At 37.3% G+C, this 27,043-nt stretch overlaps 1 protein-coding gene across 1 annotated transcript in view; it reads right to left on the bottom strand.

The window, feature by feature from the left end:
* The window catches only part of ARAP2 (ArfGAP with RhoGAP domain, ankyrin repeat and PH domain 2), a 271,525-nt gene extending 249,250 nt beyond the window's left edge, over nucleotides 1-22,275 (bottom strand). Inside the window, exons 1-3 of the mRNA XM_071432570.1 lie at nucleotides 19,264-22,275; nucleotides 18,188-18,244; nucleotides 16,884-16,980 (exon numbers count right to left, since the gene is read on the bottom strand). The gene's annotated coding sequence lies outside the window, so the exon portion shown is untranslated. The remainder of the gene's footprint in view (nucleotides 1-16,883; nucleotides 16,981-18,187; nucleotides 18,245-19,263) is intronic.
* Nucleotides 22,276-27,043: the final 4,768 nt, after the last annotated feature.

Here is a 27,043-nt window from a genome sequence, read left to right as displayed (position 1 = left end):
TAAAAACCTCTTGTTTATCAAGGTAAATATGTCAAGGAGGAATTATTCAACATAGCCTGAAAACAATACAGCTTTTAAAAATGATACACTTGAGGTATTGTGAGGGCACTTCCCCAGAGAAAACCATTCAAAATGTCATACAAAAAACAAATAAAAGTAATCAAGTTGTAAAATGATAGAAAAACAAACAGCAATAAGAAGACAAGGACAAATACACAGCTGTCTTTCAGGAAGAAAAAAAAAAGTTAATACTGAGTCTAGAGGGCCTACACTGGCACTTTTCTACCTGCATTCCTATGTACCATTCTGTCTTAACAATTCTACCCTACTTCTACCACCATTTTTCAGATTTAACCTTTTCTTCTCCCCTTCCCCATACATGATGAGTCTGGTTTTTTTCTTGCACCTTACACTATACCACAGCTGGTGTCATCGAAGTGAGGAGGAAGAGGAGGAACAACCTGAGAAGAGAAATAGTCTAGAAAGCCAGGGAAGGGTCTGCAAGGCCTTGATAAGCAATGCTGGTGGGGGTGGGAGAGCTGAGGCAAGCAGCAACCCCAGCCCCACCGAGTCCTCCCTGGGAGGAGCACTGAGACTTCCTACCCATGTGTCTGATAGGCACCACAGGCTCTCAGACACTGACTCAGCCTGTAAAGGAAGACACAGGCAATTATTCCCAGCAACATCTTTTATACTCTAAGCTATGTCCTACTTTACCTAACAGATAAAGGTACATGCTTTATCTGGAGGTTGCAAATTCCTAAGTTCAACACCAACAGCCTCTTCTTACCTTACCAGGAAAGTACAACATGGAAGATTTTTTTTTTTCTTAATTACAAGATACCATTCCAAGTGTTATGTCAACAACTGTTTAATGTTGACAACACAGCTATCAAGATTGTATAGACACAATGTGCAAGCACATGCAAATATTCTTACATCTGCTTCTACATGCAGCAAGTCTAGAAAATCAGCACTAGCACTTGATTCGGTGGAGAGAGTAAAAAAGGTACTTCCACTTCAATGTTAGTTTGTCCAGTTTTTTATACAATGCAACCTGAAACAAATACAGGTCATGCAAGAAACTTAAATTGAAGCTAACAGGCTTTTACCCAAACTTAGGTTAATGGTGAAACCAGAAGATATAGCTTTCCCAAAGCAGATTTTTGGCTAGTCAGAGATGAGTGTTTTTTAAATACCTTCTTCTTAATATTCTCATATTCTTAATTTTGGATAGTCCTATTAGGCCAGCTCTGATGTTTGAGATAAGTGATGGAGGGTAATAAGACACAATGTATATAAAGAACACATTGATCTGTTGGGAGTTGCTTTCTTCAGACAAATGCTGATAATATTTTTGAAGGCAATCTCCCAGTAATGAAAATTTTAAACTTCAACATTAAGAGAGAGTATGGAATGCACATCCCAAGATTTAACACTATGATAGGATTATTGTCCAGGAAAATCTTTACAAAAACTTTACTGCATTAGGAAACACTTTATACAGAGTTGAGGACTAATTTATTGGAACCAAAATAATGCAGAATGCCCCACAACATTCTCAGAGAATTTACAGGAATCAGGCAGCTTGGAGTAGAATCAGAATCAAATTTCAAAGCTACCCAAAGGTCACAAGTCTGTGCAGCAGTTCATTATACATTTTTGCAAAGCTAAGACTGGATTTGGCTAGAAAGGAGTGTGGAAGCCTTTTTAATACAAGGCTCCTCCAACTCATCCTCAAAAATAAAAGGATCATTAGGATTGCAAAGACAAATCTGATTTTTAAGTTGCAGAACAAATCTTACTTCTACATGAGCTGTAGTGTATGTATGTAGGTATGAGACACATTTCTTTCACCATCACTTCTGTAGTTCAGATTTAGACTTATAAGAATGGTCTTCAGGGGTAATTTTTTTTCCTTTTTAATTCTTGTCTTCTTCCTTTCAGACATCACATTTTAGAAACAGTCTCCTCATCATCTCAAATTTGATCTGTTCAAACGTGACCTTTTCTACCTTAACAATTCTTGTCTTTATATTTTATAAAATATTTAAAAATTTCACCACACTTTCTGTCTCTCAGGATCTCCCATAACAACAAACAAGTAAAAACTTGCTTGTAAACATAATAAAAAAGGAATTAATTTGGTTTTCCACCATTATCAAAATAATGACAAAAAATATGTCAGGCTGAACTGAAGCTCCTTAAGTCCTTATGTGATATATTCTGGAATTTTGAGAGGATTTCTCTGGCAAACTAGTTACCAATTAGTCTAATTTAGCAAGCCAAAAAGATCAGGTCATATAGAAATTTTGTTGTTCTTCTGATGAAAAATAATGCAAAATCTCAGACTCCTAATTTTAAAAGTATCTAGCTGTCATTTCTCAGTCACTTTAGCTGTAACTGAGAAGCAACTGTTCCTTCTTCATCAGGATTTATGGGATTATCTGGCATCCCACCCACAAGTATAGATTAGTAATAGCTGTTGAAAACAAAATCCTTATTAAAGGGATTTCCAAGAATTTCAGCTAGCAGTAGAATGATATGGATGTATATGATTGCTAATATCCTTTAGAAAGTAAGACATGAGCCTTTGCTTCACTAGTCACTAAGGGTTTTTTCAGTTTTCTGTTATTTTTCTTCCATTTACTAGCTCATAAATGAAATTACCAGTTTATGATAATACAGGCTCTTAATAAGTTACTCTCTCCTCTACCTTTTCTTCTTCCTGTTCTCTAGGATTTCTTTTAAAAATAAAGCTTATTTCCTCTCTAAGCTAATTTTTTTTTAAACTGCTTGGTTTTCCTTTCCAATTATTGAATTGGGGCTTTGGGGGCATCTAATTAAATGTTCTCAAACTGCTCCCAATTAATATCATTCTATTTCAGTTTAAATTGTCTTCCACCTGAATGGGATTATAATTGCTTTCTAATTGCTAAGTTAGTCTTTTCAAAACACCAAGTAGATATCCATTAGTGATGTGAACTATGGTGTATATTTAACTCAAGTTAAATCATTGTCTTCATAACTTAGATTTTGCATTTTTCATAGATTCCATAGAAGAAATCAATTTTGTATTTTGCCTCAGTGATTTGCTGCAGAAACCAGCTTGTACACTGCATTGTACTACAGTTTTTAAAATCCTGATCAATGTAAACTAATGTAAATAAACACAGGAAGTGTTATTTTTCTGTTTCATTTAAATACTTGTGAAACTGTGGGTTGGATACCAATATCATCTTGTTAAGAAAAAAGGAGAAATACTATAGCTGCCAGTTTGCTTTCCAGCAACTTTAGAAGAAGAAAAGGAATTTAATAACAATATTATGACACAGGAAAAGCATAATTTTAAGGCCATTCAGCCCTTGTTATAATATTTTCATTTCAGAATAGACACTTTTTCTCCAGATCCTGACTTTATTAACACACTTGTGAGTGACTTTAAAATTGAAAGACACACAAAATCACATTGCATGTTTTTATCTGCATGCAAATGAACACTGTAACTGGAATTCTTACTGCCTGGAATGACTTAGTTACTTTTTTTTTTTTTTTCCTTCAGAAGTGGGGAGTATTTGAAGCCCTCTTTAGAGTGAAGAGCAAAAATCATCCTGTACTTTTCAGAGTTTTCATATCTAATCACTTTCTTATTACCATGACCAAATTCTTATAGAGAGATATGAAAAGTTAACACAGGAGGTTTCTTCAACCCTCCTCCAGTTACAAAGTCTGAAGTTCACATTTCTTAATGCACTCTTATGAAAAATTCTTCATACTGAAATCATTCATAATTTGAATTATATTAGAAACAGACATCCTTCAAAGAAATAGAAGATTAGTTCAGATAAATACACAAAATCTGAAAGCTCAAGTAGATATCTTGGTGCTAGAAAATCCTCAAATATGATGGCTGACACTAAAAAAATAGGTTCTACAGCAATACTGAAAAGCTCCAGAAGGATGAGGCATCACTCTCATAAGAAAGCAGATTGTGACAAAATTCTAATAGATGGGAAATCTCAAAAAAAAAAAAAAAAAAGGGGGGGAATGTAAAGAAAAAAGCTGAAATGCAAGTTAACAACCCAAACTGAGCTCAGTATGGCAATGGTTAACTTCCTTTCAATGCTGCAGGTAACTCAAGGATTTAATTCTGCTATGTACCACTGACTTATTTTGTATCATTATCTTAGCTGCCCAGTAGTAATAAATTTGGTCAACAGCTGAGCTTCCACCCCGTGGCAGTTTTCAAGGAGCATTGGGACCAAGTGTGATCACTTGGTTATCTGTTTATGTATATTGAGGAACAGACAAGTTCAAGATATGGCCCTACTGGACAAGGTGCAGCATAGGGTCACTAAAATGATGAAAGAACTGGAGCATTTCTCCTGTGAGGAATGGCTCAGAAGCTGTGACTGTTTAGCATGGAGCAAAGAAGGTTTGGTGGAGTCCTATCAATGTAGAGAAAGACCTGAAGGGAGAGTACAAAAAGCACTTGTTATAATGATGCCCAGTGACAGGACCAGAAGCAATGGACACAAAATTAAACACAGAACACCAGAAAACACTTTTTCACTGTGAGGGCAGCTAAGCACTGGAACAGGCTGCTCAATAGATTTTGGAGTTCTTCATCCATGGATATTCAAAAGCCATATATAGCAGGGCATCTTGCCCCAGAAAAGCTTACCTGTTGCTTTTAGCTGGTGAAATAACTCAGGGCATCTCGACCCCCACAAGAGCTTATCTGCTGCTTGCTAACTGATGAAATCACTCAATCAGGACAGCTTGTCCTGTAGGGAGTTAATTTGGCACCATGACAGTAACACTTCCAGCTGGCAATAAACACCTTTTGTGGAAGTGAGGTTTGGAAAGATAAAATGAATTTCTGACTGACAGACACAAACTACACCAAACTTTCAAAAGGCAGAAATTTTCTGCATGTTTCCAGGAAAAGTGTTGGGATTTCTCCCCAGAGCTGGGACACCTACTTTGTGGTTATTTCTCTGGAGGCTGAGTAACAGGACTTTGTGTTCACTATTTCATTTTGGCAGTAAATTACACTGACTCCTAATCTGCACTATTTCTTTGCTAGCTTCAGTAGAAATACCCTGATATTGTGTACTTCCATGTCATCTACTAGCAGTTCTGTTTGATTTATACTGTATAATAAGTAACTCTGTTTGAGGCCTTTTTTCTACTATCTCCTGTCTATTCAATAAGTAACTCATTTTATAATTGACCCGATCTGCCATCCTTAGAACTTGCAGGCCAGAACAAGTTTAGGCCACCTAAATTTAAGCTGCTGCCAAAAATCTGAGGCTAAGGCAGGGCTTGCCTGAAGCTGCCACTCAATCCATAACACATCTGAACTTGGTCCTGGAGTACCAGCACTGGGTGACCCTGCCTGAGCAGGGGAGGGTTGGACAAAATGACCTCCAGAGGTCCCTTCCAACCCCCAACAATTCTATGCTTCTTTTAATATCTTATTCCAGAACATTCTGGGAGAAAGAAAGTCCAGTAAGAAGGAAGATTAGGAGCCTAAGTGGTGGAACACGAGTAAATGTCACATCCAAATCATAGCTTCTGCTGGTTCAATATTTCATCTGTTTGAAAAATGGAGAACATTTCTATGACTGTGTGATTGCTTCAAGTTTTCTAATATACTTCCTTCACACTCCTTTCATGTGCACTTCATCATTTAAAAACAGTAACCTATAATTCAAGAGAAAATTGAACTTCTTCATTACATAAGATATTAGCAGTTTCTAGTTTGATATAGCAATGCTCTCAAGTGTAGATAATATGTTTACACAAAGGGCTAAAAAGACCTTTTATTCTTTAAAGAAAACAACAAACCCCAACCAAACAAAGAGCCCTCTCAAAACTAAGTTTCTTAGTCCAGACTTTTAATCTGAAGAGGTAGTTTTATTTCTCCAATAAGACCTGCATTTCTAGCACAGGCATGTGCCTATGTGCTTTGCAGAAATACAGTTTCTGCATTATTAATAACACAAAAGCTTCATTACCTGTCATATAGAATTTCAGTTTTCAACATTTTTCTCATAGCAGTGCTAATTTCCTGAAGTAACAAGATATTCTTGATGCTCTCAGCATTTCAAAATGCATCTATCAGCGCTGAACCTAGCTGTAGAACTGATATTAAAGGTCTACATTATGTACTGTTGAACAAGACCACATAAATCTAACCTGGCATTTCACAAGTTCTTTAACCTTCTCTCTGACAAGACAAACACAAAAAGAATGTTACAACTAAAAAGGTGAAGGCAGCAATGCACTTCCAGAGTTTAGCAGAAATTTAGGTGCTATTCACTCCTGAGGAAGGTATTATCCCAAGACTGATCTAATGAGGAACGTTTCTTTAGTCGCATTCATTTCCCATAATACAGTGGCTGATTTTCTTCCCTACTCAAGACATCCTCCTTATGTTAGGGCACAAAATCTGTTTAAATTGAACTATGTTTTCAGGTTTTAACATTTTTGATCATGAATTATCCTTCATTATTTTATTATTATATTATTAGATTATATTATTTTTTTATTTTATCATATTATATTATTATCATTCTTAATTTGTGAGTTATGACCTTCTAACAGTGTTTCAGATAAACTATTGAATGAGAAAACAAGAAGAGATAAGAAGAGCAATGCTTACATATTTCACTTGAAATAGGTGTAAATATCTAAATGTATAAATATCAGGATTTTCCAGCAACTAACTGGCACTTCCAGTAACTTTGGCACCCATCAACAAATTCTTTTTACTATAGAAGTACTTCAGACTAGTTTCGAAAGTTTCTCTTACACTTTTGTTTCAGTCTTTATCTTTCCAAAAACCTGTACACTGCTGTGTGTGCCTACCTACTGCCCTGATGTGTGTGCTACCCTTAGGAAAGACTTCAGCCTTCCTAGTTATGTGGCATTCACTATAATATTATTCAAGATTCTCTAAATTTTATTTCATTATCATTTCTACCTAAAAACTGGATTAAGCCATAAACCCATTAACAGTCAGCAGTTAAAAATCTAATTGAATTAGAAATATTGAAGCATCAGGATAAACTACTCTAGGCAAATTTTACTTGCAAATTGGTTCACTAATTTTTCTATATAGGAAGAATTTTAAAGAAATTTTGGAATGCGAAATAACTAATAACTTTTTATTCAGGATGATATTCCTCTGGATATAATAAAATGACAGAAAGACATGTTTTAAATAAATTTAAAAAAAAAAGGAACAAACAAACAAAAAATCCCACCCAAAATATATATTAGAAAAGCTCTAAACCTTCTCATTTGAAATTTAAATTTTGATGTGGATTCAAGAAATATAAATTTTCTCTATTATGCATTGGCTTGAACAAAATTTCATAGTAAAACTTTGCAAGTTTTCAGTGTATCTTTATCAGCTTTATTTTCAATCTGTTTAATGAAAACATGCATTTTCTTCCTGCTAGTTATTTTTAATTTTCCATTATTTTATAAGAAATTTAAAATACAAAAACTCCAGGCCAACAAGATAGAACTCTCCCCCAGGCTTCAGAACATGACACTCACAAATAGAACAAAATAAACTTATTCCAATTATTTTTTCTCTCTTCATCTTTGGAGTGTGATGCTTTAAATATTGAAACTGTATTATTATTTTAACTTAAAATCCATGCACAAAAACACATATGTCACGGTGTATATCACCTAGCTAGCCAGAGTCAGGCACACCAAGACTTTAGTGAGGAAAATATTTGTAAAACTTTTGTAAAAAAATGTAAAAATATGAGTAACAACTCAGTGTGTGGTTTGGGACTGAACACTAAAGGGTTGGTAAGGACCTCTCCCTTGCAAAGAAAAAGGGATACTTGGATCTTATTTTTCCATCCTCCTTTGTTAAGAGTTACTTTGCTATTCTTTTGCATCCCTTAATTGTAGAAGGCAGTAGAGACCTCTGTTGCCCACATGCAACAAGTTGCAGGTGTAATCTGGAAAGGAAGGTGCAGGCAAGTATGTCTGGATGTCCCAGCTCCAGCTCCCTGCTCTCCACTGCTTGCCCAAAGACAGAGGCTCCTCTCCAAGAGTAACGGGGAGAGGGAGAGCTAAGTACCTACTCTGCTTCACACACATTTCTCCCAAAAGGAAAATATGCCAGTCAGGTTAATGGGGCTCAGGTACCTTATTTCTAACAAGGAAAGGAAAAAGAGATGAGTGCTATACAGCTGACTCAGGATGGCAAGAAATGGTTCCTTACAGTGCAAGATCCTTATGCCAAGAATATTGCAATGTTAGATTCATAATCAACTGTAACTATAGGATTTCCCCAACACATTTCCCTTCTTGTAATTGACAGGAAAATCACAATGACATTGTCATCTACTCTGCATTCAATTGCCATGAATATTCAACAGATAGACTTTGAATGTTAGGAAACTGGTAGAAAGAATTCTCTTGGGAAGAAGAGAGAAACCCATTCAATGACTGGCGTATCTATCCCACAAGCTAGGTTTTCAGGTACTGGATAGAAGCAACAGGTTTTTACATATAATTTGAGTTCACAAATTAAAAATACAAAATTACTCAAAATGCAAAATTACCTTACTAACTCTACTTCAAAAATTGCAATCACTACATAAGCTATGGTTTTCTCAATAAAATATTGCAATCTCCTCTTAAAATTGGAAAGATTGTGTGGGAACAAAAACTGCATTTCTAGTAGTAAATCACATTTGTGATTTACAGCCAAGCTTTACAGTCAAAAAATCTGTTGAAACTAATAAATGATAGCAAAGTTCTTTCACATATCTTTAAAATATTATCATCTCACTGAAGACGGAAAAAACAGTTTCAATGGGAAAACTGTATCACTTCTGAATTATATTCATTGCATGCAATTATTTTACACAACTTGCAATCTTGATGGGTAACTGAAGGAGAATCTTAGCATTAAAAATGTTCTAACTTAAAGAGAATTAGTCCTTAATTTATTCTCAATCAGACTGTGAAAGCTCCTGTTGATAGTTCTTGGTCACAGCTCCTGGTTTACATCACGTACACAAGGTGACACAACTAATGAGAAACTATAAAAGGAATAATCTCTACTCTTATTTAATGAAATTTATCTTTCATTTTGGCATAAATACATTGTCTTTAAAAAAAACCACACAACTGTTATTGTGGGATTCCACAAAATTTCAGCATTTCCTACATAATGCGTGCAAAGTTATTGCATAGTTTTGCATCTTATTGCATATTGGCTCCTATTTTCCAAAGAGAAACACTTGATATACACTTGATATTCAAACGTACATAGTATATGTATCCGAAAGAATCATTGTGTGTTGAACCTCAGTATAAAGCTGAGCCTCTGAAATGGATGTGGCCTGGTTTTATTAAGGACTTCCTCTATTTGATCATATTAACATCCATTGCATTTCAATGAAAATCTATTCTTTGTCATATGTAGAATATTCATCTCCACCATTTTAAAATGCATTGAAGTTATTTAGATTTCCTTAGGAGGAAAAAATACATTAGCATGCATCATGTCCACTTCAGCAGAGCAATTTTCTAAACATGTTAAAGATATCATATGCCCTCATTCAGGTCTATGCAATAGATTCAACAGTAGATAAAACCATTCCAAATACATTTCTAGCCCATTATTTTCCGTGGATGGTGAACAATCAGAGAAACCCTAAAGCCTAACTGCAAGACTTTCTGTATATCAAGAATTATGAATTTCATCCACTATAGAGAGTTATGAAGCAGATCAAACTTTTATTAATGTCAAAGGTTTAACACATTTCTGTTATTTGACAAGTGTACATGGAGGATCAGAATTGTGCTTTTTTTTCAAAGCAGTAATAATTTTCTTTCGCACTGTTTCATTTCATATAGACACTTACAGAACAAAGGAACTCCAGGAATCATAAGGCAAGTTCTAGTGCATGTCTCCCTTATGGTGTTGTAGGATAAACAGAAAACCTCACACAAACATTGCCACACACTAGGAGATGAGTAATTGAAATATTTGCAAATGGTGAGATTGGTATTTTTTCCTTACTTTTGTGTAAACAGCCTAACCAGACAAGCAAATTAACAACATGCTAAGCTAAAATTCTTGCTGATGATTACCTGAGGTGACACCAAAAATACTTTTAGAAATAAGGTGGACCTCAAAGCCTGCCTTCTTCCTCTTCAGATAAACACTTGGGATAAAAGTTGGGTCTTGTAATACTCAATATGATGAGAAATGTCATTGCATGGGCACATTTCAAAACTCACTAGGCTGTCTGGAGCAGATGAAAGTGTATTTTTAACTGATGCATGGAACAAAAATTACATGCATATAGCACGATTCATTCTGCTAAGAAGCACTTTTACTTCTGTCCTAAAAAATGCATTTTGGTATGAATGCAGAGAAGCAAAAATCCCTGACAAAGGGCATTATGCAAAAACTTGGATTTCCATATTCAGTCTATAACCAGTGCTCAGTAGGTATTTCTGAAAGTTTTCACAAGGAGACATAGGCAGGAGACATTTCCCTCCCTCCTTCCCTTTTAGTCTTTAACAGCACTTACCCATCCATCATTTTCTTGTTTCTTTGAGAATAATAAGTGTTATTTTCATCTCATCAAAAAGATTGATCTTCAGTCTGATCGTCTAAAGGATGAAAGACCTTTTCCTAAATAATACAAACACAAGGTCCAGGCTGAAATCCGACAGAAGAATGACTGAATTCACAAGTGAAGCCTATCAGGTAAGACCAACAGGCAGAATGCTTCTCCTGAAATCTGACTGGAGAGCTTCCAGATAGAGAGATTAGATGTCAAATGGAAACTAAGCAAAATCAAGCCCATGTACTGGCTAGAACACACAGGAAGAAAAATTATTTCAGAGCTAGCTTTGAGCATGCTTAACCACATTACTGGAGACTCCGCTATTATTAAAAGGCAGAAAAGGTATTATCTAAAAATTTTCATGGAAACACATTTGAACTTTGAATGTCTCTGTTAGATTCTGGTTTTCAGACTGCAGAATAGACTTCCATTCATTCATTTTTCTGAGGAAGTGATCTCTTCTCTTTGATTATTTGAGACACTATATAGTTTAGTCTTTCTTAACCTAACATTTTTTCTGATGGTTCTTAAGCTATGGAAGATGAAAGTGTGTGCTATTTTTTAACCCAAGTGAGATCTTCGTATAAATCTGATTTATCTCAGACACTTAATAATTGTGGTCTTTGACACAGCAGGCTGTTGGAGTTAAACATTCCTATTTAATGGATTGTTCCTCAATGTTATATGAATGTTATTTTTTGTTTGTTTTCCTCTCCCTTGCCACAATCACTTTGTATAATGAGATGTGGCACTACTGCAAGTTCAAACCCCAGCTTATGGATTGCATGAAAGTAACTGTCACTTGTAATCATTATCAGTAAGGGTTGGTTTGGGGGTTTTTTGTCTTATATGCAGTGATAGCATTTTATTTGCCTGCTTCTATTATTCAGAGCGGGTAACTTAAGGTTGTGATAGTGTAATTCATGATGATGCCTGGAGATATTTAGAGAATTCTATTCAAGGAAAACTCAATGATTATTTATTTGTCACTAATTCATTCATGTACTGAGGCAAAGAGCATGCTTAAGGAGAAAGAGAATAATTTCCCTTTTTTATTTTTAAAGGGTTTCAAAAATTCTCTTGCATCAAACACTGTCCTCATAACCATCTCACTTTAACTTCATATTGCTAACTAAATAATAACTTGAGATCATTAGACTATTTAGGGCATAATAAAAAGAGGAAATATACAGCTTTCAGCTCATTATGAAATTTCTCATTATCCTGGCTTTGTTTAGGACAATTGCTTGAATATGCATTTAGGACAGGCAGGAAGCCAACTATTTGTCCCTTAAACTGAATAGGGACTTTGGCAAACTCCACCCTTCGCAGCAAATGAGTTTTCAGAAATAGCTGTTCTCCTTTGAGCAGACAAACTGGTACAGTGCCAAATTTGATACATCCTGGAAGAGGATGAGAGGCAAGGGCAGGGGAGGGCAGGAAGTGCAGAGAGGAGAAAACAGCAAGAAAGATGGATAAATTAAAGCAAGCATTAAAAATCCTCAGAGAAATTCAGAAGATAATATGCCAGAAAAAGGAGGCAGGAAGACAGAACAGTGCCGTTTAGCACAAAAAATGTTCAGTTTATATGTTGTCCATCAGTTAGAGTGCTTGCACCACAGTACCTGACTCCTTCCACTCTGAGATTGGGTTTGCAGTTTGCCATACCTCTGGCAACTTTTTACTTTACAGAGTGAAACATTCCAGTTGGAACTCTTCTTTTTGAGTCTGTATCCATACCTTCATTGGGCCTCTTTCTCCTATCCTGTTGACTATCATAAAAAGAGTTGAAATACAATATAATATTACAAGCGTTCTTACATTCAAAAACTATTAAAATTAGGCTCTTATAAAATAAGCTTCTATCTTGACCGTGAATAATTCAGCCTTCTACAGAGGGGAAAAAATTCAGACATTTTTCAAGTAGGGAAAGGAGAAATATTTGTGCTTTTTTCCCTCCTTTTAAGACATCGGCAACTTACAGGCAATCTATGAGAAGATTTGCACTTACATGTGCACAGGACATATTTTTTAAAGCTAAGAGATGTCCAATTTCATTCCTACAGTGTATGTTGCAGCTGCTCTGCAGATGTCTAGTATATGACCATTCCGTCTTAAGTTTTCCAGCCCAGGCTGGTGGGGACCTGAGATGCCCTTGTCAATAGCCTGCCTTGGCTCTGCAGGGGCCCTCATCAATGATTTCTCTCCATTGGTGTCAAGTGCTGAACTCCACCCCTGGATACGAGGAAAAGGATTGACCTTCTGTAGGTCCTTTCACGATGCACACACAGTCCCCTTCAGGCTGCACACAAGAGGAGCCTGTCTATAAAAGGTGAGATGGCAGAAGGATTAAGAGTTGTAGACATTAGAGAGCAAGGGTTACAAAAAGAGCAGGTAGTGAACTCCGAAAGGAAAAGAGAAAAAATTAGTCAAAACCAAAAGAGTGAAAGGAAGATGAGACTAATGAGTGCACAGCAATAAATCATCTCTAGCTGTGCACTCAGTATTCAGTGCTAACAGAGTTTGCATTCAAAATTCCCAAGAAAGTCTATTCATGAACTTACAAAAAGTAACTGGCCCATTTTGGTTTTCCTTCTCTAAACAAAAGTAACATCTATGGGCCCTGGATCCAACTATCTGAAAGTGTTATGCATCATATAATTCCATGGAAATATTTCTCCTTCTAACTCTCCATAATCTTTTCTGTGACCTCATGCATTATTTTTAAAGCAGACTAGAGAAGAAATCCTAAAACTCAGGCCTAGCAGGAAAAATAGTGCATCATTTTACACTGGAATGGGTTACCCAGAGAAGTTTTTGATACCCCAACCTTGGAACTGTTTAAGCCCACGTTGGATGGAGCTCTGAGAAGCCTGGTCTAGTGGGAGGTGTTCCTGGCCATGACAGGAGGGTTGAAACAAGATGAGCTTTAAGTTTCTTTCCAAACCAAACTATTCTATGATTCTAATATTTAGTACTTTTTCAAAGACATTATAATGAACCTTACTTGACCCATTGTTTTAATTAGACCAAAAAAATATTTGGTAAATTTTGTCCTGTTATTTTCCAAAGTTTGACAATTTAGTTTTTTGATCTTAACAATTTGCATATGTCTTTTCTTAGACTGTGAAGGTGAATCAAATAATTTGGCTACGGAGTCCTGTTCAACTTTCTGTTTACTGTGCACAGACACAATGTCACTGGCTGACAGTCAAACAGACAGTCTGAAAATTGTATTAAATAAACAGCTTTCCAAAATCTGTGTTCATCCAAATTCAATTTCTAAAATCTAATACAGTCTTGTCTCTCAGTTTCTTTAAAAAAACCTAATGAAATGTTACATAGAAGCAGTAGAATATTGTAGAATGAAGTCATCACAATATTCAGGCTAAGAGACAAATTCAAAAGATTCATCCACAATGCATATTAAATCCTCACCTCATTTTTAAACTGCACTTAGAGATCATTACAATAAATACAATATATTAACTGGTTTGGTTTTTTTCTGAGGGCAAAGAGCAAGTGGAGCTGTACTTGATGCTCAGTCTTGTATATTTTAACTGTAAAGTGAATGGATATTCCTGCCCTGTTTCATGCACCCCCTTTTTTCCTTCACTAGCAAAACAGACCTTAAAAGTGCAAATTAGTTGGTGTAGAAGGATATATGAAAAAAGTACATACTAATTCACATTGCTGGAGCAGTGAAGAAGGGTTACCAATCTCAAGAGGAAAATGGTAGCAGAAATGAAGTAGAGTGATGTTTATCCCTGCTGGTGTGGGCCAGGGTTACCAAAAGGCACACTCCAGAGTGCTGCAGCAGGATCACACCCAGCCCCTGGAGATGTGTGTTGCAGAACAGGGAATGAAGCTGCACATTTCACAGATGAGGGAGAGGATGGAGGGTGGAGCCAATAACCACGTCCTTCCCCTTCCACAGATCTCAGCATTTTCCCTCCATCACAAAACACATAAAAAATCCACAGAGAAGTATCCTGGGGATGACACACCATCAAAAGCCTTATGGATGGCCCTCTGAATTAATGAAAGGTAGAGAAGAATCCCTGTGAGTGATTGAAACAGATAATTGCTAAAGCACAGCACTGAGGCTGTGACATCTCTCCATCATAATCTTACAGTTTCTAGGAAGAAAAATCTGGTCAAATTTCCCTAGCATCTAGTCAGCCAGTAAAGGTAAGTAACAAGTATAGGCAGAGATTTGTCTGTGAAAGACAATTTCATGTGCCATACAGAATTAACCCTGGTTTAATTCTGTAATTGTTTAGGCTGATGATCTCCGCTGCTTCTTTATACAGTATCCTTTATTTTGTCCCATTACCGCAAAAACTTTCTTTCAAAATGCTTTAAACAATCATTTAACATTAAACAAGTATATTTATTGGCCTACCAGCATCTACAGAGCATCTCCCAAAGCTATTTGTGGTTGAATATCATGTCACCAAATCATCTGAATAAGTGGTAATAACATGCCATTACTAGTAATAACATGCTAATCTACAGTTCTTCCTAGCCAGAAAGATACCACTGAAATCGCAGGTCATATATACTCCCTAATATAAAAAGTGGAAAGTCAAACATCAAAATAGCTATAGATATAAAGAACAGACTAAAATTTAACTGATAGTTCAAATATTAGTGGATATGCTGCAAAATAAAATTTTTAAAAAATTATTTAATAGCAGAAAATGAAGTCATTGTCATAATAAAATTTGCACATATATAAAATTCACATTCAAACTGAGCCTGAGAATTTTAAATTCCTTGTAGAATCTTGAATGGATTTGTTTTTCAGGGTCCTGCACTTCCTGGTACCATGGGGCAAAGATTGCCCCAGTGAGTAGCTGTGATCAGGAGCAAACCAGGATGACAAAGCTGTTTTGCTTTCAGCTGCTAACAAGGTTTACTAAACATCCTGGGCAATTCTTATCTAAAGTATGCAATTCCTCAGAGTCCCAGGGAAAAGTGCAGAACCTGACAGTGATGGACCAGAGGAAAAGGGACAGTAGCAGTGCTGGTTCAGGTATAAGAATTACTGAGAGCCCTGATAGTGCCACAAGAACTGCTCCATCTTCAGAAAACCACAACAAAGTATCAGCACTGAGGCCTACAGCAAACAATCAAACCATTTAAGAGACTAACTACTCTCCAAAGTGTTGTAGGGGGTCTGAATTCAGCAATCACTTGTATTTTGTACCTTGCAGAAAGTCAAATACAGAAGAAGTGAGAGGGCTTAGACTTCATATTTCATTAGGTTCAGCTTTTGATTATTGTTGTTTCAGCTGTTTGGGCCTTTCTGTTAGTATATTCAGAGTTCTTTCCCCAAGAAAAAGAAATTTCTTCATCTACTGCAGAGACCTGGGTATTAGTAGTACTCCAGAGCAGGAGAGGTCATTCAGACCTGATGCTGCTCCATACCAGAGTAATAAAGAAGCATCCAATCAATAACTTTGTCTTCTATATAGAATAAATTTAGCTGTGCTCTTTGCATCCTCACAGGTCTCCATCATACCCCAAAAACCATCAAAATGTTTCTTATTTCCAGCCCATAAATAGAATAGCTAATGCAGTTTAGATTTTTATTCTGTAGTTCCCTAATAAAGGCTTGTCTTGTTTATAACAGCACAGCATACAAAGCACTGCAGCCTAAAAACTAAACCAGGCTGCCACAATATGCTGGGGATATTCCACAAAACATCACTCTGCTGAAGAGAATTCACCTCCCAGTGCTCTTCTCAACACACATCACACACAAATGGAGTCACTACTGGAGTAGAGCAAGAACACCCCAGGAAACAACATTATCTACTGAAACAAATATGAATAAACAGCATACACAGTTTAAAAATCCAGTGTAAGATCTAATAATGAGTTTTAGGGATGCTAACTATATCTCCAGTGTCCTAACTGACAAAAGTTACTTTATGATAGATATCATACATTGAGTATTGGGATTAATTTCTCTTCCATGTTGTGCTTAGAATTGTTACAGATCTGCACCATGAGCACCCATGAGCAGCTCAGAGTTTGTTCTGTCCATGGTTTCAGAGTACTGAGATGCAGTATGGAGCTTTGCTATATGAGCTTTTATATGGAAAATGGAAATTAGATATCAATTTTGATAAGACAGAATTATCATTAAATATGTTCAATAATAAGTATGCATAATGTAACAAAGTGCATAAATAGTCTTAAAATACATATTTTAAAAAGGAACAAGAACATTTTTCTTTAAATACTCACAAGAATAAAAATCTCAGGCAACAGATTGGAATTTTTTTTTGAGGCTTCAAGAGAGAGAAAACAAAAAAAATTCCTTCAGAACCCATCACTCAAAAACCTATAAACAAAATTGTTGACAGATATAAAAGGTCAAAACATGTTTTCTGAGAACAGAAAAAATTATACAACTGACCAAGATGAAATATTAAATTGCAAAGATACCTTAGTGCAAGCAGAGTTCAATCCACCCTTTCAGAGCATATTGCTACATCTCTGCCCTCATATTTGAAAGACAAAAATCCACTATATTTTAAATAAATTGCACTTAGCTTAAGAAAGAGAGAAAAAAAATTCATAACAGCTCCAGAGTATCAGATTTACATGCACAAAAAGTTTCATAATTGAGTAGGCTGAGATAGGCAAGAAGCTGGAAGGGGACACAGAGGGGACAGCTGATCTGATTTGGCCAAAGGGATATTCTGTACCATGAAACATCATGCACAGTAACAAAGCTTGTGTAAAGGAAGAAAGGAGGAGTGTTTCCAAGCTGGTCATTGCTCAGAGACTGGCAGGGCATTGCTCCTTGTATGGGAGGTGGTGAGTGGCTGCCTTTGCATTACTTGAGGTTTTTCCACCCTTTCCTTCACTTGTTTAAACTGTCTTTATCTCAACCCACAGGTGTTCTCCTTTTTGCCATTCCTATTCTGTCCACTGTCCACCTGGAAAGGTGGGGTAGGGAGGAACAAATGGCACTGTGGGCACCCACCTTCTGGCTGGGGTCAATACACAACATAGCAGAACATAAATACACCTTGTCTACCAACATATTTGAGTAAAGCTCATTGAAATTTTTTTTTTTTTTTTGCTATGTAGTTATGCAGGAAACACAAACATCCTAAACACCTTTTATCACTCTTCTATATTTTCTTCTTTTATTTGGTGATGGGGTGGGTAGATGCTGTGTTTTAAGAATTGTTGTACAATTCTGTAAGGTCATTATTAAGTATATACATGTGATACATTTAAGTTTTTAAAAAATTCAATACTTTATCATGAAAGGTGTTTTCACTGAACTGGATATACTTCTTTTCAGCCATTGTGGGTCAGTTTGCTGTTGCATTCTCCAAGACAAGATCTCAGAGGTTTCTGATTTTCGTTTCCACTGGGTCCAGTAATTTTCTACACCACACCCCAGCCACTAGAGTTTCCAAACTAAAGACTTGCAGGCAGCTAATAAGTTAATAATTTTTTATCTTATATGTTGAAATTTACCTAAGCAGATGAAGGATTGTGAAATGGTTTATTTTTGAAACAGTAATACTCACATTCACCTGGTTAAACTGTCAGTTTTCTGTTCATGTGAATGGACAGGTAGGAATGTCCTGTGGAAAAGTTAAGATAAAAATTAAGACTTCAATTAAAAAACCCCATGAACCAGAAAATCACTTTCATTCACTCATCTTAATAATTAAAGTGCCAAAATCCAGAACTCTTTTTTTTGTATATAGCAGAACACAACCTTTACTTACATATGCTCACAGCCTTCTTAAATAAGAATCAAGCTTCATTTCCTTATGAAGAGTGAACAGCTTTAGTTTCCATGCTTTTTTGGTTTTAATTGAGATAAAACAAACATATAATATTGGATGTGAGTTTGAAAATAACTGAGTGTTATTAAGAAACAGATGACTACTTACATAGCCTTAAAACATTTTTTTTCTGTAGTTCAGAGAAGGCTAAGTACTACTCTGCTGACTTCATCAGCAACATGGAACATTCTGCTGAAATACCAGAGCTTGGGTGGGAAATGGCCAAAAGTACAAGCTCTGGTCATCAGCATTTTCATAGGAAAAGGAGAAACAGAAGAGCTTCCAGGAGAGAAATAGAATTTTGTTTCAGCTTGAACCACACTACAAGAACTGACTCAAACACTCATTAAATTGAAAGCATTAATTCTGCAGAGTTCAGCTCAAAATACCAATAATTTAATTGACAAACTTTGTCTTTTTCACAGAAAGTGAAGCCCTCAGATGTTAACTGTATTCATAGGTTAAAAGACAGTAATTTAAAAGGTAATCTTTTGCACCTTATCAGTACGCACAATAGACACTTGACTGATCAGGAGTGGATTTTTACCCCAGAATTAATAAGGCTCTGAAACTTTTCAGTGAATAATCCAGGATTTTCAACAGCAATTCATTAAATAGTTGCATTTTTCATAGATGTACTATATATAGGGTTTAGGGACTCAGGGACAGAGCTGGAAAAACATTCCGGAGCCAAAATCTCTCTCTTGAAACCAGAACTCAGTTCTGCACTATCTCAGATACTTCCTAACCCTGAAACATTCCATTCCCATTGACATTTCATATTTCAATATGAAATTTCAATCAGTTCTTACTGTTTTGCTGGTGAGAAAGTCCAGAATCTGTACCATCTTGCAAGCACCAAGCAGTTTGATGCTCAGTTCTGTCAGGACCCAGAAGCACACTGAGGGTGTTGCCTGGAGGGCTTTTATTTCCTCCTGCAACTGGTGGTAAATTGGTCTGATGGTGGCAGGTGGAGAGGGATCATCTCTGCATCACTTGTTGGGTTGTTTCCTTCTCTATTAAACTGCCTTCATCTCGATTCATGAGTATTTCTTGCTTTTGCCTTCCAGGGAAGGGGGGATGTGGAAGGGGAGCAGAAAGCAGGTGACTGGGTGGGAATTTAGCTGCTGGTTGAGTTCAATTCACCACAGAAGGAAATATTTAACATTTCAAAATGTAATATTGCAATTCTCAAGTCAAGAAAACAAAAGACGAAGTACTTCATTCTGACTTCAGAACTTCTGTGTGGTATGTAACAGAGTAAATTTCTCCAGTGCTTCCCCCAGTGAATTAGCTATAGCAGAGTGGTATTTAAAAAATTAATTTCACCAACACTGAAAATAGTTTCTGGTTGCCTTACATCACAGTTATTCTAACTGACCTTGACTGCAGCATTGGAAGCACACAAATAAGACGGCAAATATACCAGGGTCTGGGTAAGATTCCTGACCTTAAACCAAAAAGCAAGTCCTCCACCTGCTGCCAAGCCCATTAACGCATGATTTTTGGCAACTGAATGGTACTTCAGAGCAAGACCACAACTGCTGTCACACAGGAAAGCCTGTAATGTAGTTTCCACCTCAGGCTGAGGACTGAAAGACATCATTCACAGTCAGCAGCTGCCCAGCCTGCATGTTCTGAGAGGTCCAGGTGGAGGAGAGTCTTTAGTCCTGCTGGGCGGTGTGCTCAGCATAAAACACAGCAGCTACACTGATTGCCACAGAAACTTGAGTTCAGGCTTCAGCTATCCCAAGCCTTTCTTCCAGCCTTTCAGACTAGCACCCTAACTACCCCCCTGAGGTCCTTGATACAGACAGAATCCTCATCTCCCGCACCACCCTGGAGCACAGGCCCCTCCTTTGCTTGTGCATTGACTGTGCTCTGTTCTGCTCTGTCTGATGCCATCATGACAGGGCTCTGATGCTCAGGGAGTGCATGCAGCAGCTCTTCCTGCTGCATGATGGTTTTAAAACCATTCTTCTGGTCTCTCACGAAGGGCTAAATTGTGTTTAATGCACAGTCTGAGGAATTTACCATATTGCTGGGCTTTTTTTCTCTCCCACATTTTTAGTACTTGTAACAAATGTCACTAACTGGATTAGTTCAGTTGGAAAGTCTCATTGTTTTAGCTAGGACCCAAAAAATCCACCACAATGAGTATTCAAAATCACCATGCAATTACTAAAAATTTAAGTATATGAGAACAACTTTGCATTTTACATAGCTTGGTGTTATCCACAATAGATTATTCCAGCACTTGCAGGGTATGAAAAGGAATACACTTCAATCACTACAATCTCTTGAGTAATCTCTGCTTCAACATCCATGATCTATAATGACAAACATCAATATTTGACTCTAAATTGCATGTTTCTGAATCCTACAGCATATTTTTCCTACTGACAATGGCAAGGCCCCAGCTGCAATTTGATAACTGTGTCACAATTCAAATAATGCTTCATCTTTAGATTTTGAAGCCCATTTAGTTTAATGGTTTGATTATAATATGACTACATTGTCACAAATCACAAAAGACAAATATTTTTACCAGGAAACTTTAAATACATTCTAGGAAGTCCAACGATGGATTAAAGCTGACCTTTGACTTTACCATTTGCACGATTTACTTACCTAAAATAAAAATCTTCATGACAGAGTGACACCTGCAAAAAAAAAAAAAAAAATACAGTGGAAAAAAATGCTAGGAGTGCAGATATCCTCCTATAACTTTACCATTTCTAGACTGATGCTGTCCAAAAAGGCCTAAATCCTACTCCAAAATAATATTGTGCCTAACATTGTACAGCTAATTTCAGTTCCTGAAACAGTTTCCAGCTGGGCACACAATAGCATTTGTTATTTTCCTCTTATTAGTTAATCTCATAATTTTGCTTCATTCTCATAAATAAAATTACAGGATAACAGTGAGACAATTTAAGTTACTAGGATTAATTCTACTGTAATGAACTGAATGCATGGACTAAAGATATGGAAGCTGTCTCTTTGCAGTTTTATGTACTGAAAGATTATTAGAGATATCTAGAACTGTAAGTTATTTTAGATTGTGTACCACAATAACCTCAGAGGCAGAATGAAAATTCTGTGTTGTGTTGCATACCCTAAGGTGTATTTCTGTACATACTTCCAAGGTGTTACTGCATGTGGTTTATCATAGCCAATACTGCTAGACTTGCAAAGTCACCTGGTGATTCCAAGTATCAGTACCCATAGATAAAAGAAGAATCAAAAGAGAATTTTTCAGAAGTTTGTATAAGAAATCATTACTATGAATTGTGTGGTCTTCAGCTAAAGAAACTCCTGAACTTGCCTAATTCCCAAAGTTCTGAGTTATCTGCTGTAATTGCTGCTGAAGCTTATAAATACTCAGTGTAAATACAATATTCTGAACACATTTCTTGAAAAATCAGGCCAAATATATGTTATTTTTGATACATTTTAGTTATTCCCTTGAAGACTGAAATACTGTGGGGATGCTTACAGCATTCCTGATGCTGATAGGCAACAAGGAGATAAGAATCCACAAAGTCCCATGAAAAACAAAGCACAACGAAGAGTTAACAAAGAGTTAATAAAGAGTTAACAAAGAGTTATTTCTGCCATTCTTAGCACAGGTATAAATCAAGAGAGCTGTTTTCTAAATATTTACATCAAATATTACAGTAAGCACAGAACAAATAGTAATCAAGAATAAATACAATCATCTTCCTTCCAGCTAAGTTTTCAGACATTTAATTCTGTTACAGTTAAGACCTGAGAGAAATATTCATAATTATCCACATTCTTTATATCACCAGAAAAAAATGGCAACAATCAATTCAGACTTTTTGACTGTAAGGGGAATTATTATAATCAAAGTAAATGCAGAAAAACATTATTAGTCCATGTGTTTTACCCATGACAGTATAATCCCTTTATTTGATGGGAGCAGCACTATTATTATTATTCAACAGAATTATGTAATTCCTAACTTATATCTAAAGGAGCAGAGTTTAATAATATATTTGTTCTGTGTAACAAGATTTCTAAGGCCTCTAAAGATACATGAATTCAACTGAATTGTCCCATATTAACATATATAATAATTAGAGACATAAAAGTTGCCAGTCCATCATAAAATGAGACCTTTTTTGAAAGATTATGCACATTTAAAATTATGACAAGAATAAGGAGCAATGTATGACTTAAATTACTGTTCATTCCAGAGAAGTCCTTAAAATCACTTCAAGGGTGATAAAAAGACAAAAATTTACAGAATCTGCTTATTTTTTATTTTGCCTTTAAAATTTGTTCATATTTTTAAATCAGTTTATCCAATATTTTTATGACATAAGATAAACTGAGGTAGCTAAAACAAAATTTCTCAAATCTGATGAAAGTGCTCTAGCCTTAGGGCTATTGTATAAAAGTACAGAGACCATTTCTGGAGAGCAGTAGCTTCTAATCAACTCCTGAAAGCTGAGCTGGATGGGTTCCATATGCAGTTTTGGCATGGGCTTGATTCAGGGCTGAAAGCACAGACCTCAGGTAAAGTAATGAAATGTCAGTGACATCCTGTTCTTCCCTTTATCCAAATTTCCCCTTTATCCAAATCTAGTGGTCCTCTCACTCAGATTGCTGACTTTTAGAATCACATTACTGTACAGCCTAAAGCATTATCTTAGCAGTCTGAGCACAGCACCTTCACTCCAGGGTCTGGACATAAGTACCCAGAGGCCTAAAATCTCTAAATTACCTAAACCTAGACCCTCCAGAAACAGAACAAGATCTACTATTACCATTTCATATAAAACTTATACAAGTCTGCACCGTAGAAGTTGTCTCTTAAGCATGCAACAAGGCCTCCAGGAAATATTCTTTTTCCAGGACATTCTTGTCATCTCTTTGGTCATTACTACAGAAAGGATAATCTTCCTCAACCTGCTGGCAATGATCTTCCTAACACAGTCCAGGAGGCTGTTGACTGCTTTTATCACTGCAACACATTGCTAATTCAGGTTGTTTATTGACCAGGGTTCCCAGGCCCTTTTCTGCAAAAATGCTTTCCATCCAACTGGTCCCCAACATGTACTGCAGCCTGGGGTTATCCCTTCCCTGGTGCAGCACTTGGTATCCCCCTTTGTGGAACATCAGGACACTCCTGTTAGTCCATTTTTCCAACCTATTACAATCTAGCTGAATGACTGGTCTATTGACCACCCCTCCCAGTCTTGCATCACTTCCAAACTTGTTGAGGGTGCACTCTGACCCACCATCCAAAAAATTAACAAAGATATTAAACTGTATAGGAGCCAGTACCATCCTTGGGTACCACATGTGAATAGTTTTCAACTGGGTTTCATTACCACTAGTCACAATCCCCTAAACCCTGAAGTTTAACCACTTTTCAACCTCCTTGAATGTCTGTATATCTAGTTCGTAGTTCTTCAGCTTGTCTGTGAGGACGTAATATATTAGAAAGCCTTGCTAAGTTCTAAAAACAGTACTACACTCCATCTACCAATCCAGTCATCTCCTCATAGAAGGATGACATTTGCTATCTACCCACAGTCAAAAGCCTCTCCCAGTTACTGCAGCCTCTCACACCTCATCAAGCACAGCCTCTCAGTGATGTTGGCCAGCTCTCTTTGCACTAGTGAGTCCCTCAGGCTTAAATACAGTCCATGTGTTTAGATATTCTCTAACCTGGTCCCCTTCCACTGAGGGTAAGTCTATCTTGCTCCAGACTTCCCCACCCATCTCAGGGAAGTGGGATTCCCAAAGGCAAAGAAGATGTTGAGTACCCCACCTCTGTCCATACCCTTCATCACCATACCCTCAGGTACATTCAGCAGCAGGCCCACATGTTCCCCCATGTTCATTCTGCTGCTAGTAAACTGGCAGAAGCCATTCTTGTTGCTCTTCCTGTCCCTTGCCACATTCAACTTCACATGGCTTTAGCTTTCCTAACCCTGTCCCCAAGCATGATTGGGCTGGGTCTTCATGTTCCTCTCAGGCCATACATCCCTGCTCCCACCCCTTGTATGCTTCCTTCATTTTGAAGGCCTCCTTATAAATATATATATATATATAGGTGATGGATTTAAAAAAAATTACTTTGTTTACAATTATGTGTGTGTGTGGTTTCAATGTCACAAAAATATTCCCAGCATTAATCAACCCAGTAGAGATAAAGCACATATTAAATGCATCCTTTTAATGCTCCTGTAGCAGGATTCAACCACTAACAACAAATTAATCATGTTCTGAGGTGAAGCAATTATGCAGTTCCCCATGTAATCAATAATCAGTGCAATCATTTACAACCCTAACTTCTGAGGTAATCCTGATTTCGCTAGAAAAAACTCTGCACTGCTAAAACTAGCGTGACTCATATGCCAGGGCAATCACTTGCATCCTCAGAATTGCTGGTTGTCTCGCTGAAATTATATGACTACATAAATGTTTGAGTAGCTCATTATCATGAGACCTCTGATTTTTGAATGGTCTTGGGAATCCAAAGAGATGCCCATCAACTGGGAGTTCATGTCCTAATTTACAAGAAGGTCAAGAAGAATGTTCCTGGAAACTACTGGCCTGGCAGTCTAACTTCAGGGCCTGGTAAAGTTACAGAGAAGATTATTCTAGGAGTTACTGGAAAACACCTGAAGGGCAATGCAGTCATTGCTCACAGACAGCACAACTTCACAAGACCAAAGTCCAGCATAATCGCCGATATTCTTCTATGTCTTCATAAACTTCAAAATTTTCAAAAAGTATGCTAAGTAAGTTTGCCTATGACAGATATTCTGGAGGAGCTGTTGACTCCCTTAAAAGCAGAGAGGTCCGGCAGAAAGATCCTGCAAAATCAGAGGGTTGGACAATCACCAACCATATGAAGTTTAACGAGGACTTATCCTGGATTCTGCACTTGGAATAAACCAACCATGTTGCACGTACTGACCAGTGAGTGGGAGGCTGGAGAACAGTCCTGCAGCAAGAGACCTGGAGATTCTGATCCTTGACAAGCTGAACAAAAGTCAGCAGTGCCCTGACAGCCAGGAGGGCCAGCCCTGTCCTGGGGGGCATCAGGCACAGCATACCAGCCAGGAAGGGAGGGGATTGTCCTGCTCTGCTGTGCTCTGGGGCAGCCTCACCTTGAATATTGTGTGCAGTTTTGGGTATCAGAGCATAAGAAGGTTGCTTGATTTGTTCAAAGTGGAGAAGGGGAAGGGGACAACTCATGGCAGTCTACAGCTTTCTCTCAAGGGGAAGCAGAGGGGCAGGCACTGATCTCTTCTCCCTGGTGACTAGTGACAGCACCCGAAGGAGCAGCATGAATCTCCATCAGGGAACCTTTAGGCTGGATATGAGGAAAAGGTTTCCCACACAAAGGTTAGTTGGCACTGTAACAGGCTCCCCAGGGAAGCAGCCACAGCACTAAACCTGCCAAAGTACAAGAAGCATTTGGACAAAGCTCTCAAGAACATGATCTGATTCTTAAGGCTATCCTGTGCAGGGCCAGGAGTTGGACTTGATGATTCTTGCTGGTCCTTCCCAAGCCTGGATATTCTAAGATTGTGTGAATCTGTACAGAAAAATAACCCCTACAACATCTAAAAGGTGCAAATCCAGGGGTTTTCAGAGATGGGTTCTGCATTTGTGATAATTTTTCCCTACTCATTTTAGGCAACATTTGCTTAGCACTATTCGGAAACATTCACAAATGTTATCTTGTCAAAGCAGCTATTGCATCTTCTTAAACAACAGCTGTAATAAGTCTGTTTATATTTCCACTGAGAAGTCCCAGAGGGATCTCTGAGGAGCATTTACTCCAGCCTTTAATTCATATCAGTTCTGGTTTGATCAGTTTCTTCAGATGTTTACCTATTCAAGATTTGGATATCCCCAAGGAAGAAAGTTCTATGCGGAGCCTCTCTGGGAAACATATTCCTACATTTGGTCATTATAATGGTAAAGCACATGTTTGATATTTAATTGAATTTTCTGTTGTTGTAACTTTTGTCCTCATTCCTATTTAAAGTGCACAAGAAGGGTCCAGCTTCACCTTCTCTGTAGCTTTCCATCAGGCAGGTGATAACAGCAGTAAGGTCCCTGTTTAGCTTTCTTATGACTGAACAAACCCATCTCTCCTGCACATTATACACTCCATTCATTTTAGTGCCATCTGTTAGATTTGCTCCACTACATTAACATCTTCCTCACACTGGGAATACAAAACTGTAGTTTAGATGGAGATTCATAACTGATGAGTCAGGGGGCTGAAGCACTTTTTACACTGCTAGTTACCCTAGACCCATGTGACACTCCAGCTAGGCAGAGTGTCATTTGCCTAAGCAGCACTGACTGGGTCCACTTGCTTCACATATTCTTAAACACACCCCCCTCTCTGCACTTTAGCAGGAAGCCCAGCAGGATGTAAAGTTAGAGCTGTAACCCTAAATTCCACTGCCTGGGGATGGAAGAACTATTTGATTTGCTTTGTTTATTGTTGGTGGAGTACATGTTTTGTGTCTTTTAATTCTGTAATTGCTCCAGAGCAATGAGGCTGTTTAGACTCATGCCACAATCTGG

The sequence above is a fragment of the Agelaius tricolor genome, unplaced genomic scaffold (assembly GCF_023055355.1).
Source record: "Agelaius tricolor isolate 1412-34295 unplaced genomic scaffold, bAgeTri1.0.p SCAF_8, whole genome shotgun sequence".
Classification (NCBI taxonomy): Eukaryota; Metazoa; Chordata; class Aves; order Passeriformes; family Icteridae; genus Agelaius; species Agelaius tricolor.
Note: the sequence above shows the minus strand (reverse complement) of the source record. Positions and strands in the feature narration are given on the sequence as shown.